The sequence below is a fragment of the Sinocyclocheilus grahami genome, unplaced genomic scaffold, assembly GCF_001515645.1.
Source record: "Sinocyclocheilus grahami isolate Dianchi unplaced genomic scaffold, SAMN03320097.WGS_v1.1 scaffold290.1, whole genome shotgun sequence".
Classification (NCBI taxonomy): Eukaryota; Metazoa; Chordata; class Actinopteri; order Cypriniformes; family Cyprinidae; genus Sinocyclocheilus; species Sinocyclocheilus grahami.
The window spans coordinates 81,451-95,573 of record NW_015505469.1 but is presented as its reverse complement, the minus strand read 5'-3'; the positions used below and the strand labels follow the sequence as shown (position 1 = coordinate 95,573).

The 14,123-nt window shown below is 37.5% G+C and overlaps 1 pseudogene; it reads left to right on the top strand.

The window, feature by feature from the left end:
* Positions 1-3,401, top strand: part of LOC107600695 (transcription factor Sp3-like) — a 24,417-nt pseudogene extending 21,016 nt beyond the window's left edge.
* Positions 3,402-14,123: the final 10,722 nt, after the last annotated feature.

Here is a 14,123-nt window from a genome sequence, read left to right as displayed (position 1 = left end):
TAATAAAATTAGAAAAATGCCATTACAAAGGTAAAAAGAAAATGCCCCTGTAATTTTTGATCAGAATTTTTTATTATTGATCAGAAGGTGCTCCTAAATGTTTTAAATTAGGAGGACAAGTGCTCCTAATTACAAGAAAAACTGCTCTTAAACTGGGTGTGTGGCAGGTATGGCTGTGGAATGGGGTTTGGCTGAGGATTTTTATGCTTTAACTCCTGCATTGTCGCAGTACAGTGTTTATTATCTTAATGTTCTTTTTGAATGTCATCATTCAAAGTGTTTGTCTTCTTTCATTCAGTTAGGGATAGCTGGCTGTTTTTGTCCATATTAGGAATTTCCTGGAGCGTCCTGAGTTCTATTTCTTCTATAATGTATATGTGGATTTTCTGCGCGTCCAGTGTGAATGAAACACAGCACTAAATAATGGCCAATCCATAAAAACAATATTACTTTTTTTTAAATAGCATTTACAAATAGCAAAAAAGAACTAAACCAAAAACTGTGGTGTAAAAAAAAAAAAACTGAGGTATTTATTGAACCGTGGGCTAACTTATCTTAATGTTCTTTTTGAATGTCATCATTCAAAGCGTTTGTCTTCTTTCATTCAGTTAGGGATAGCTGGCTGTTTTTGTCCATATTAGGAATTTCCTGGAGCGTCCTGAGTTCTATTTCTTCTATAATGTATATGTGGATTTTCTGCGCGTCCAGTGTGAATGAAACATAGCACTAAATAATGGCCAATCCATAAAAACAATATTACTTTTTTTTAAATAGCATTTACAAATAGCAAAAAAGAACTAAACCAAAAACTGTGGTAAAAAAATAAAAAAACTGAGGTATTTATTGAACCGTGGGCTAACTGTATTGTTGCATCCGTACCGTTTACTCTGAAATACTGTATAACAGGAATATCACAAACTGAGTGCAGACCCTGATTATTAATCTATAAAAAAGATTCCTCGATTTCTAAGAAATAAAATTGAGGCAAAACATTAAATTCGAAAGAATCTATAAAATCGCCCAGCCCTAGTATCTACATAAAAAATTATTTGGGTCAAACTAAAATAAGTTATCTGAAAACTGAGTGCTGTCAACAAATAAACTCTACCTTTCAAAGGTTTATAGTCAGTCAGATATAGAGATTTTTTTTTTTTTAAAGAAATATTTTTATTTAGCAAGGTTGCATTAAATTGAAAAAAGTGACTGCAAAGTTTGTTTTTTTTATTGTTGCAGAAACAAAAAGTTATTTTGAACTTTGTTCATCAAATAATCCTGAAGTAATAAATATATCATTGTTTTCACAAATATATTAAGTAGCACAAACATTTTCAACACCGATAACAATAAAAAAAGAAATGTTTCTTGATCAGCAGATCAGCATATTAGAATGATTTCTAAAGCATCGTGTGACACTGAAGACTGCAGTAATGATGCTGAAAATACAGCTTTGATCACAGGAATAAATCACATTTGATAATATATTAAAATTGCAATAACATTTCACAATATTACTGTTTTTACTATGTTTTTGATCAAATAAAGCCTTGCTGAGCTTTTAATATATTAAAATAAGAGACTTTATAAAAAAAAAAAATCTTACTGGCTTTATTTAGTTTTTTTAAAGAAAATGCATATCTTTAATTGAGCTTTTGGAGCAGGCTTTGTGCAGAGGGTTTTGTAACCGCTTTTCTCTGTTCTTTTTCCCATTTCTGTATCATTCCTCATTTGACCATTATCAGGAGAGAAGAAGTTTGTGTGTTCAGAGTGTTCGAAGCGGTTCATGCGCAGCGATCACCTGGCCAAGCACATAAAGACGCATCAGAACAAGAAGGGAGGGGGCGGAGCCGTGGTGGCCAGCGTGGGCGGAGCCATGTCCTCGGACAGCATCATCACGACGGGCGGCACCACACTCATCCTCACCAACATCCAGCCCGGCACCATGCAGGGCCTGGCCACGGTCAGCGCTACCGTCAACACGACTAGCTCACAGGACCAGCTGAGCACAGCCGAGATTCCTCTGCAGTTCGTCTCAGTGTCCGCCGGGGACGCGGCCGAGTGACACACCGTGAACGCTCTGTTAGACTGCCAAGGCTCCGCCTCTTCCTGTATGACATCACATCCTCTTCTCCCGCAACCTGAGACTTCATACGTCGATTCCAAGCTCACGCATTTACCTTGCTTTTATACCTTTACATATTTACCCTCCTTTGCGTAAATATGTACATTTACGTGAATGCATATACACACACACACACACACGCATATATATATATATATATATATTTTACAAATATAGAATTATTGGGGGTTTTGTTCATCTTTTTATGGGGGAAGCATTATTTCTTGTTTTCACATACAACACTGAAATGCCTTATATTGTATTATAAGCTGTCGTGTAGAAAGCTCAAGTTCTTCATGGGTGTCAAGCATCTGTTTCCGTGTGTACTTGTTGGAATGGGAATAATCGTGTTGTGTAACAGACGGGTGACTGATGTTAAAGGAGCAGCTTAGCCAAAAGTGAAAATCTCACGTTATTTATTTCCCCCTCCATTACGGCATTCCAAACTCGTGCGGTTCTTTGAGGGAAAATTGTTTTCTTTCCATGCAACAACACTTCCATGTCTGTCAAGCTCCAGAGTGGACAAAAACTAGTCCATGTGACAAGAATCGTGTTGTGTGAGAAACCGACCCAAAATGCAAGCTTTTATTCAGTGAGAGTCATCCCATCAGCTGTATAACTTTGTCAGACTCTGCGTTTTCTGTCATGGGCTTTGTTTGGATGGGCTTCAGAAGAATGTAGCGTCTTGGGTCTGAACGAGTTCTCGTGGAGCGGGGGAGTAAGTAATGGCAGAATTTCCATTACTGTGGGTGAGCTGTTTCTCATTTTAATTATAGGTCGTAAGTGATATTCGTGGTGTAAGTTCTCCATATAAGGAGTAAGATATAAAACTTTGGGGCGAAGCCTGCCATTGTGCTGGTGGGAGTCACGAAGGTGTCCAATAGTGTCTTTACATGTCTCCGATGCTCCTCATGAAAATGCATTTGATTTATTTTATGTAGTTTTATTTTGTGTAGGTAAACCCAGGCCTGGCAAAGGGGAAAAATATGAAACAATCATGTAATTAAAAGCATTTTATGTATCATAATTCTCAAACCTCTACAAATTGATCAGATCTTTCAATATGAATTTGTTGCGAATGAAGTCTTTTTTGAGCAAAGTGATATTTATATATACATTGTAACCTGGATTTGTGGTGTCCACAACTGCTTTTCTAAGGAAAAAAACTCCCTTCGGCTTTACTTTTTTAAAGAACTGGACTGTAATCAGCATCAAGAATCATTTGTATGAAATGAAGCGGTTTGTAGTTTGCCAAATTTGATAAATGGAGAGAAAAACTCTTGATTTACGTCTGATGGTTTGATCTGTACTGTGTGTTTCAGGACCAAACGAGCAGCTCAGTGTGCTCAACTACAACAATACAACAGGCTAACAGGGTTTTGGGATGTTTTGTGGCGGGACCTTTGCGGTCACATCTCTGTCTAACCGTGTGGTGATGTTGGCGGCGTTCACGGTGGTCAATATGTAGGTTTTGAACTCCCTCTCCTTCGTTCGCTTACTGTAGCCGTGAGTCTGACGCCTTCAATCACAGAGAGCGATTGTCCTCAGAGGAGTCCGCTTATGAACGTCGTGTAAGGAGTTCTCAAGGTTTTATTTGAATACACTGCAGGCCATCAGGGAGGACGCACTCGTTTGCTGTCAGTCCATGTACAAGTATGGCTTTGTTTCCATGTGGAACTGTACAATTATTCTCCGCTGATCTGTTTTTATTTCTTCAGCTAATCAGGATGTCTCTTTATCTACCGCTTTTGAGTACCGTTGCCAATTTTTGTGTTGGGGATTTTCCCGTAGCCAAGTTTGTAACGATCAGGAGTTTGATTGAAAGGGTCCAGCGAGGTTAATGGCAGATAATCAAACACTATTTTGTTTTCTGATTTGATAAGGGGTGCTCTGTCACAGTGACCCAGAATTGCTTTTTTTGTCTTTTCCTAGTTTGTGAAGTCTAATTTGATATTATAAATAGCATCCTACACACGCCACTTTTATATTTTTATTTGGTCATTTTGCCAAGAAAGCTTCAGACTATTGTACAATGCCCACTTTTGAGGGCAGCTGTTTTTCCACACTAAAATGACTAAACATGATCCTGTGCTTGTCAGTTGTCTTATTTTCACAGAACGCTGATGCACATATTTGCACACAACAGTAAAAATAGTTGACATAAGAACCATACATTATCAACCCCCCACGTCATAATAAAACTTAAAAAAAAAAAAAATTAACATTTCTTCAGCAGGGATGCATTAAATTGAATGCAAGTGACTAAAATAAAGTTGCAGCACTGTTTCAATACACTTCCGATTTAAATAAACACTTGAATCCTAAAAATATAAAAAATGTTTGTTGTGCAGCAAATCAGCATATTCTGAAGGCTACAGCTCTGATAAGTGAAATTGCTCTGGTGTGCATGGGCCACTTTCTGCTGGACCGCACAGATAAAAGTGCCCCTGTTTTCCTGCGGGATCTGGATGGGGAGGGCAGCTCAAAACTCTCCAGCTGCCATTGTTTTGCAGTATTGCCTTTTGCTATTGTCGTGTTAAAACTGGTTCCCAAACATGTTTCTGGATGTTTTGCATGTCTCCTTTGTCTGACACACACACATTTCAGTTCTTGGAGTCTCTAGGAACGAGCTGATGAGTTGAATCAGGTGTGTTTGATTAAGGAGACATGAGAAATGTGCAGCTTTGAAGGGACTCCACTGATCTAAAACATGGTTGCAAACCGGGGACTTTATATCAACAAACCATAAACTACAAATTAACCGCAAACTACATTTTCAAAAATATATGTACTTTTATAAAACTACAATTCTGTGAAAAAAAAAAAGATACATATATATGCATATGTAGGCCTATATACATGTATATGTGTGTGTGTATATATATATATATATATATATATATTTGCCTGTGTGAACTGTGTGGGTATTATTGAAATTCTATTTGTTTATTTATTTACATAAAGATGAAGGAGAAAGGAGAAAAAAGGAAGAACAGAATTATTCCAAAAATCAAGTCCTTTATACAGAGCTTTCAAAGCAGCTTTGCACTAATAATCATGAAAATAATAGTGTTCATGTTGTAAAATTCATCAGTTATGAAACAAATCTGTAAATAATTTCCGTTATGGGCAACTTTGCAGAAGACAGTAGTGTCATTATTCAAATTAATTCAGTTCAGTGTTGATTCAGTTCAGTTTAATAAATGTGTAAAATTCGTCAATCATTAGCAAGTGTAATTCAGCTATAACTTAAGCAGCTCTACAGAAGACAATAGAGTCATTTTCAGCTCCATTCAGTTCTGTGTTGATTCAATTCAGCTCAATAGCAGCATTAATGCTGTGAAGTTATCATTAAACAGCTCAGTCCAGCTCAAACCTCTTCTCATCTGATAGTGTCAGTGCAGTCAAATCAATAATATTAGTGAATATTTAGTCTTTTAAACCCCAGCTGAGCAAATCCAGTGACAGAAATGCCAGAAACATCTATAGAAAACAGATTGAAAGAAGAGAGAAAATAACACAAAAGAAAAAAAAAACGTTAAGGATGTTACAATCAATCAATCAATGAAAAAGTGTTTCCATTAAATAAAAAAATGAACAAATAAATAGTATTAAAATTATGAATAATAGCTTTTTTAATTATTCATTTTGATGTAGCAGCGTAAGCAACAGTACTTATTTCAAAACAGATGTAGTTACATTCGTCTCATTACATTTTTCTTTCTTTTTTACATAATACAAAAATAAAAAAATGAACTAAATAAAAATATGAATAACATTAATCATATTTACTATTCGGGGAGTGGTTAGATGTATACTTAATAGTCAAACTCCATACTAAATGATGTTAAAAGTTTGTTCTTGGTTTATGGTGAAGACTGTGGGAGAAAGTCTACTAGTTTCCGATGTGTGGTAGAGAAAAGGTATGCAAGGGAGATTGCAATGACATTTTTCATTCAAGAGGGAAGGGTCATTTGTTTTATACCTCCACAAAGTCTGGCCTTACATATTCAACCCACTTGGACCAGAGTTTACAGAACGCATTTTTCTGAAGACAAAGGGAAAAAATCTTTTCCATAACATAAATATAATTTACTATATCTACACTCTAAAAAATGGGTTAAAAAGGGACAAACCCAGCGATTGGGATGCTTCGACCCAGCTATTGGGTTATTTCAACCCAGCGGTTGGGTTGTTTTGATCCAGCGGTTGGGATGTTTCGACCCAGCGGTTGGGATGTTTCGACCCAGCGGTTGGGTTGTTTCGACCCAGCGGTTGGGATGTTTCGACCCAGCTGTTGGGTTACTTTGACCCAGCTATTGGGTTACTTTGACCCAGCTATTGGGTTGTTTTGACCCAGCGGTTGGGATGTTTTGACCCAGCGATGGGGTTATTTTGACCCAGCGGTTGGGATGTTTTGACCCAGCTGTTGGGTTATTTCGACCCAGCGGTTGGGTTGTTTTGATCCAGCGGTTGGGATGTTTTGACCCAGCGGTTGGGATGTTTTGACCCAGCGGTTGGGTTGTTTTGACCCAGCGGTTGGGATGTTTTGACCCAGCGGTTGGGATGTTTTGACCCAGCGGTTGGGATGTTTCGACCCAGCGGTTGGGTTGTTTTGACCCAGCTGTTGGGTTGTTTCGACCCAGCGGTTGGGATGTTTCGACCCAGTGGTTGGGTTGTTTTGACCCAGCTATTGGGTTACTTTGACCCAGCTATTGGGTTACTTTGACCCAGCTATTGGGTTGTTTTGACCCAGCGGTTGGGATATTTTGACCCAGCTATTGGGTTATTTTGACCCAGCGGTTGGGTTGTTTTGACCCAGCTATTGGGTTGTTTCGACTCAGCGGTTGGGATGTTTTGACCCAGCGGTTGGGATGTTTTGACCCAGCTATTGGGTTGTTTTGACCCAGCGGTTGGGATGTTTTGACCCAGCTATGGGGTTATTTTGACCCAGCGGTTGGGTTGTTTTGACCCAGCGGTTGGAATGTTTTGAACCCAATAGCTGGGTCAAAACAATCCAATAGCTGGGTTTGTCCCATTTTAACACAGCGCTGGGTTATATTTAACCCAGCATTTTTTAGAGTGTATCCACTCTTGAGTAATAGGTTCTGTTGATGACAGAGCAGATATTCAAATTTAAATAAATGGATCTCGTTTACAATTCTGAAATTATACTGAAAACTGTTCTGAAGCAATCTGCATTTCATTCATGTATGTACAGTATATATAAAATATGTTTGAACCTTGTTGTTTCTAAGTGTGTACAAGCTTTGCTGAAGTATAGCTGCTGCTGTTATAATACTGTTTTTGGGTAAAAACGAGACTTCTCCCAGTGTTGGTCTGAGCTCAGGGGAATCGACGGTAGCAAAATACAGTCAGTTTAAAAGTAAAAAGCAATGGAGAATTTTTAGCGGTCACAATTTGACTGTAATTTGATGTATTCTCTTTCATCTGTGCAGCTGTTTGTGGTTCGAGATGCGAAGTGCTGGTCCTGGACCGGCCCTCTCACTTCGAATTAGAGTAATTGGACCCAGTCTTCCAATCTTTTATTTCAATTCATGTGCAAAATATATAAATAAGATAACTGAAGATTTAGCAGGCCGACAGAAAGCCCACACTGAAATAACATAAAGGCATTTTCAGCCGCATTTGTGACACAATTTGAAATTCCTGAGGGCAAGGGCTCCTGTGAAACAGGACCATAATGAGAACAGTTGGTAGAAATGGTTTATTTTATTATATTTACCTCAGGATGTAGCACATTTCAAAAAGCCTGAGGTTTCATCTCGGTCTCTCCCATTTAGTCTAACTGCTTCTCTCGCGCGCGCTCTCTCTCTTCCTTTCTGTCGCTTTTGAGGTGGTTAAATATGAGGCAGTAATTTCCCAAAATGGCCACTATTCAATGAGATTGAAAGAGCAACAACTTTGCGAGGAGGGTCTTAAGAATCGTTCTGAGAGCTGCATTCATGTGGCATTTGCTCTGTGCTTCATTCAGCCACTTTGTGCTATTCACGTATGTTTTTGCCCATGGTGTCTCTCAGCTCTGGTAAATGTGTTGATACGCGGGCCTAATGTATATTCACACGTGTGCCATGAGAATCCCTGCTGCATGCACAGATACCAACATCCTGTCGCTGAAGTCCATATTACACCACACACACAGTTTATATTGCTAATGTTATATATGAATAAATACGGGGAAGTAAACTTAAACAGCACATGCAGAGCTGGGTAGATTGCTTACAAATTGTAATCCATTACTGATTCCAAATTACATGACAAAAATTGTATTAGTAACGCAATCTATTACATTATTAATTTTTACGTAATATAATCAAACTACTTTTTGATTACTTTTAGAGTACTTTTGACCTAACCTCATTTATCACATTGATTTGAATAGGATAATCTTGAACCATATTGATGTAAAAACACAAAGAGTAAGAAAATATATTCCTTTCATTGTAATTAACAACATTACGTTACGTTAAGGTTTCCCAAACTGGGGTTCGTAAGGGGATTTGTGAGTTTACTGAAAAGCTAATCATTAATTAAATCATAAAAAATGTAATTAAAATAAATCATGTTAAAATAACATAAATTGAAATAAAACTTCCTAAAAAATCATTTATTTGATTTGTTTACCACCAGTGTTAGAGAACCGTGAACATGCAAATGTGATATTTAATTATTAAATATTTATTTCTGGGGTACTTGAAGTAAATATATTAGGTGAAAAGAGGATCAGGTGACCAAAAAAGTTTGGGAATGCCTACATTACGTGTAAATGAGAACCCTGAGTGATACTTCAAAAAAACATTGTGTTCATTAGTAGTTGATACAATGTTGAAACACCTGAAATGTAATGTGTGTAAATCCAGAGGTCAAATGCACTGTAGCCACCTGACTAATGACTGATCTCTGTGTGAACGTCCACAAAACTGGAAGACTTTCTGAGTGCATATAAGCAGGCTGTTTTAGAAAGGAGCATTTAAAAGATGAAAAAGAGGAATTAGGGAGAATCAATAAATTATGAATCATTTATTGCTATTGTGTGAATAATATGTAATCCTGTAATCAATAAAAAAAGTAACTGTAAACCAGTTTAATCTAATTACAAGTAGCCTACTTAATTTTTGGAATCTGATTACTTAATCCAGATTACATGTAATCAGTTACTACACTGCACTACACACACACACACACTACACACAACCCAGCAATTGGGTTGTTTTAACCCAGCGGTTGGGTTACATGTTTAACCCAACCTTCTGGGTAGTAACCCAACCGCTGGGTCAAAACAACCCAATCGCTGGGTTTGTCCATATTTTACCCAGCACTGGGTTGTATTTAACCCAACATTTTTTAGAGTGTACAAATTCTGGGTTAAATATAACCCATTGCTGGGTAAAATATGGACAAACCCAGCGACTGGGTTGTTTTCAACCAACAGTTGGGTTAAATGTTTTACCCAAAGTTCTGGGTAGTAACCCAAATGCTGGGTCAAAACAACCCAATCGCTGGGTTTGTCCATATTTTACCCAGCATTTTTTTAGAGTGTACCCTCTGTGCATATGTGTGTGAGACTTTGACCTAAAAATACAATGAAATGTGTTAGCTATTTTATGGCTTTTAGCCTAGCTCTGTTTATGAGCCATGAACTTCTCCTAAATGTTGATCAAACTCACTTTTTAGCGTATACAGTCTTATTATTCTGGGGAAAAGGAATGCAAATCTCATTCAAGCAAGTAGCAAACAGGATGCAAAAAAATGCCCTAACGATCAAAAATGTCCTCCAAATTCATGATAAGGGGACAAAAACTGCCCCTGCACAGTTAAGTCAGATCTATTACGGCTGTCACGATTAAGGTGAAATGTGAAATGAAGGAACTGTCGATTGCGGCATTATACATTTAGGCTACAGTATAGATTTTCTCACAATGAATTTGGATTATTTTACTTTTATGGTTTGCAGTGTTGAGCATTATAACCAATCACATACATTTCTGTTGAGCTTATAAACGCAACGCCCAATCAGGTGTCTTGATTCGTCTCCGCGGAGAGCGCGCTCTCACTGACTGAATTCTGAATCTGCATTTGCGAATTCTCTCATCATAAACAACAAAGTGCAGAAACGATGTAAGTAAGAAACTAATTTTGCAGTGTTCTTTGCTCACTCTCTTAATATATTTTTTTCCCAGTATGAATAACTGTTTTATTTTTCATAGTGAAATTGTCTAACCCATTTCGCAATGCGTAAAAAGCAACATAAACAGTTCTTAGCTTGTTTTGTCGGTAGCCAGAATATGACATGCTTAATGTTTCCTGTTATGTGTAGGCTCTTTACATTATGGAGATTGTGTGTGTGTGTGTGTGTGTGTGTGTAGGCTACTGCCTACACACGAGCTTCATTAAACAGTCCGTGTCAATCAACATAAATGCAGTGTAAAGTTTTTGTTGATGTTGAAAAACATTTGATTGGTAACAGTCTTGCTGTGAGTGATTAAAGTAACTGGTTAAATTTAAGTATTTGACGCACATTTAAAAAGTTAAATGTAAAAAAGTAATTGAAAGTACATTTAAATATTTCATTTGTCATGCTTTAGTACATTTATTTTTGATGTATTGACTAACATCCTATATAGCATGTTAAGTACATGATTATAACATATAATCATAAATATATTTGAACTGTTTTGTGTTATTTAATATTAAATTTAAAATTAAAATGTTTTAAATGTACTAAATTGCAATTTCATCAAGTAGATATATATTTAAATACAAGAAATTACTTATAAATACCAGAAATGTTTGTCAGTACTCTTCAACCATATTTTGAAGACAATAGTGATTTTTGATGAAGATGTACTACTAAAGAAGTTCTACTTAAGTGGGACGAAAAAATCATTAAGTATATTATTTAAATAACAAATACTCTTTTTAACAGTATGCCAAAGTGTACCTTTTTCACAAGGGTTGTCATAAATCTATCTACACAGTATTATGCTTGTCTTATCTGAATGTAGTGGTGCTCTGTTTCTTTGGATGATGGAGTCAAGCCGCTTCTAGCAGAGTTTGAGAGTTGCTTTCTCCTCTAAGTGTCTTTAGGGAGCGATAGCTCTCTGCATTCACCGCACACGTGTGTCCTTGATCAGCTGCAGAACTGGCGTATGCTGAAGCTGATCGTTTTCCGCAGGCTAGTAGACTCAGCATGGAACAACTCAATAACCTGATATTCCCCCACAGCTGAATATGGCCAATTTTGCAGTAGGTCAGTGATTTTTTCCCTTCTTTTTTCCAAGCAGAGACAATTGTGTGACCTCCCTCTATGGTGCCAGCAGGGCTCAAGGGTGTGTGTGTGTGAAAGAATAGCTCATTGAATCTCTATGGGAGTGGTCCGAGTTGGTGTGTGTGTTAAGTGCGGGAGTCTGAAGGTGGTGGGGAACCTCTGGAAGCTGAAGCAAGGTGGGTATTATGCAAACGATGCCCCTGCAGTCTCAGAATGCCTTGCTCTGGATTGTCTCTGCCTGGAAGTTTCCTGCCATTATTTGTAATCTGCATTAAACTGAGGTGTTTGGGTGGACACGAGATTGAGAGATCCAGAATTTTAAATGGAAGGAGGGGGGACAGAACACAAACACCCCGGGATGCAATTGCTTGATGTGTTTTGCTCTGGCCGAGAGGTGTGTTCTATTCACAGGGTCTAATTAGGTGCTTTCTTGTTTCAGAGGAAATTACAGGTTTTGTATATCTCAACTCTTCCAGGGAGGAAAATTTAAATAGTTTATTCTTTGTCATCATTGTTTGTTTAAGAGTTGTTTAAGCGATACTTTGCCACCATCTTGGGTCTTTGTTTTTAAGAGCGTGTACTGTTTGTACTGTTTGCATATACATTCAGACACATGCCATCAGAATCAGATTTTTTTCTTTTGCTATATTCTTGTATTCATTAAGGCAGGCATCAGTATTACTCTTGCTCATACTGAAGCGATACTATAATAGGATATTCATACCTGTCTCAAATTGTCTGACATGACAAGGAAAGGTGTGCTACTACTTTTATAACTGATTAGACGTTTGGTCTGTCTGGCAAATCAAAACATGAAGCTAAAAATATCCAGAGACTAACAATGGTACATTGCACCTACCAAAAACACCATACCAACCACCACTCAAAACAAATAGCAACACCCTATAGCTTTCTCAAAACACTCAGTACACCTAAGCAACTGCATGGCCATGCTTTGACGAGTTTCTGATGTCAATTAGATTGCAATTTTAAAATTTAAAGCAAAAACAAAATGGTTTGACCTTAGCTTTGTGAAATTATGTTAAATAAAACATATCTGCAAGAAACAGAAACAGCAGAGGTGCTGCATGAGAACGCAGATCCACTCTCTGACAGCAGGTGGCGCTTGTGGAACAGCAGCAATACATCGCTGTAAACAAAGCAGTGCTGTGCTTTTAAATACTACATTAATATGCATTATATAGAAGTAGGATGAAAAGAAAATACCATCTAAACTTTTCTAAAGAGTTTTGAGATTCATTCATATAAACTGCCACCTCAATTCAGTATTTAGGAATTTCTTCCAATATTTCGCGCATCGTGAACAGTGATCTTGCTCTGCCTACTACAGTATTTTCTCCTCTTTGCGTCTTCAGCATCTCTGGCTTCGGTTAACGGCCGTTTACAGATGGTTTATTTGCACATTTAAAAATGAGTTATGTATTATTAATAGTTCTTTAACCATTAGTTAGAAGTGTATGCAGTTAAAAGGGATCACCTCTCAATTCAGGAGGCTGTTTACATTGCTTAGTCACTTGTACTGGTATGCTGTTTTTTTTTTTAATTCATACCGTGTGAGTAATTTAAACCAGTTTACCATTTGAACTGGTATATCGCCCAGCACTAGTAACTAGCTAGTTTCCAGAACAAGGTTGCATCTCCGTCATTTGATCCACATTGGTTCAACAATATTGGGCTGACGTTAATGAAGTCATGCACATGTGGTGGAGTAATAACTTATGCTAATTAATTGATTTGAGATGCTACTGTATTGTTCCAACCATGTAAGCTAGCTTGTCTAGCAATACCCTTACACAAACCAAGAACACCCTAGAAACAATGCAACACTGTAGCAACATGCTAAAATACACTCAGGGTGCATTTCCCAAATGTAACTCGCTGCTTAACTATCATATTATGATGCAGAAACAAACTACCAAGTCACGACTGTTTCCCGAAAGCATAGGAACTTAGAACTGTCATTAATGATGTAAAGCATGTGGTTGAGTGATTATTTCTGCTAAATAATCAGTTTGAGATCAAACGCATGTCAGATTATTGCTGTAAATAATGATCTGGCATCTGAGGACAGCTTCACAATATTTTTTAAAGCTATTTTGCGTTTCGTGTTCTCTGTGTTATTGGAGCATTATGTATGTGTATATATGTACAGAATATGAATGGAACGATAGATAGATTGCACTACATGTTAGCTCTGCTGTGGTAACACTTTAGTATAGGGACCAATACAGCTGCTTATAGCATGCCTATTATTTAAATATTGGCTGTTTACAGTATTAGTATTTATTAAGCACATATTCTGCATGACCATATTTTACATCCCTAATCCTACCCAATACCTAAACTTAACCACCTTACTAAATCTAGTTTGAGCGACGAATGGAGCTCAAGCATAGTTCAGGCAGACCACGGCATGCCTGCAGCATCAGCTGATCGTAATTCCTCCCACTACAACTAATAAGATATATAAGTTCATCCATACTAGTCTGCCGCATAGACATGCACTTACCCTCCACCATCCCCAACTCCTCCTTATGCAGATAGAGGATCATTTAACTGCTTGCCCATGGAGATATCATCTTTCCAGCTAATTGCTAAATTTGTCCAAACTTATTCACAGTACTGTATTACACTACTGGAATATACAACTGTTGCATATAAAATATCTGGCAATTGCTTAGGCTTCAGGGGGGT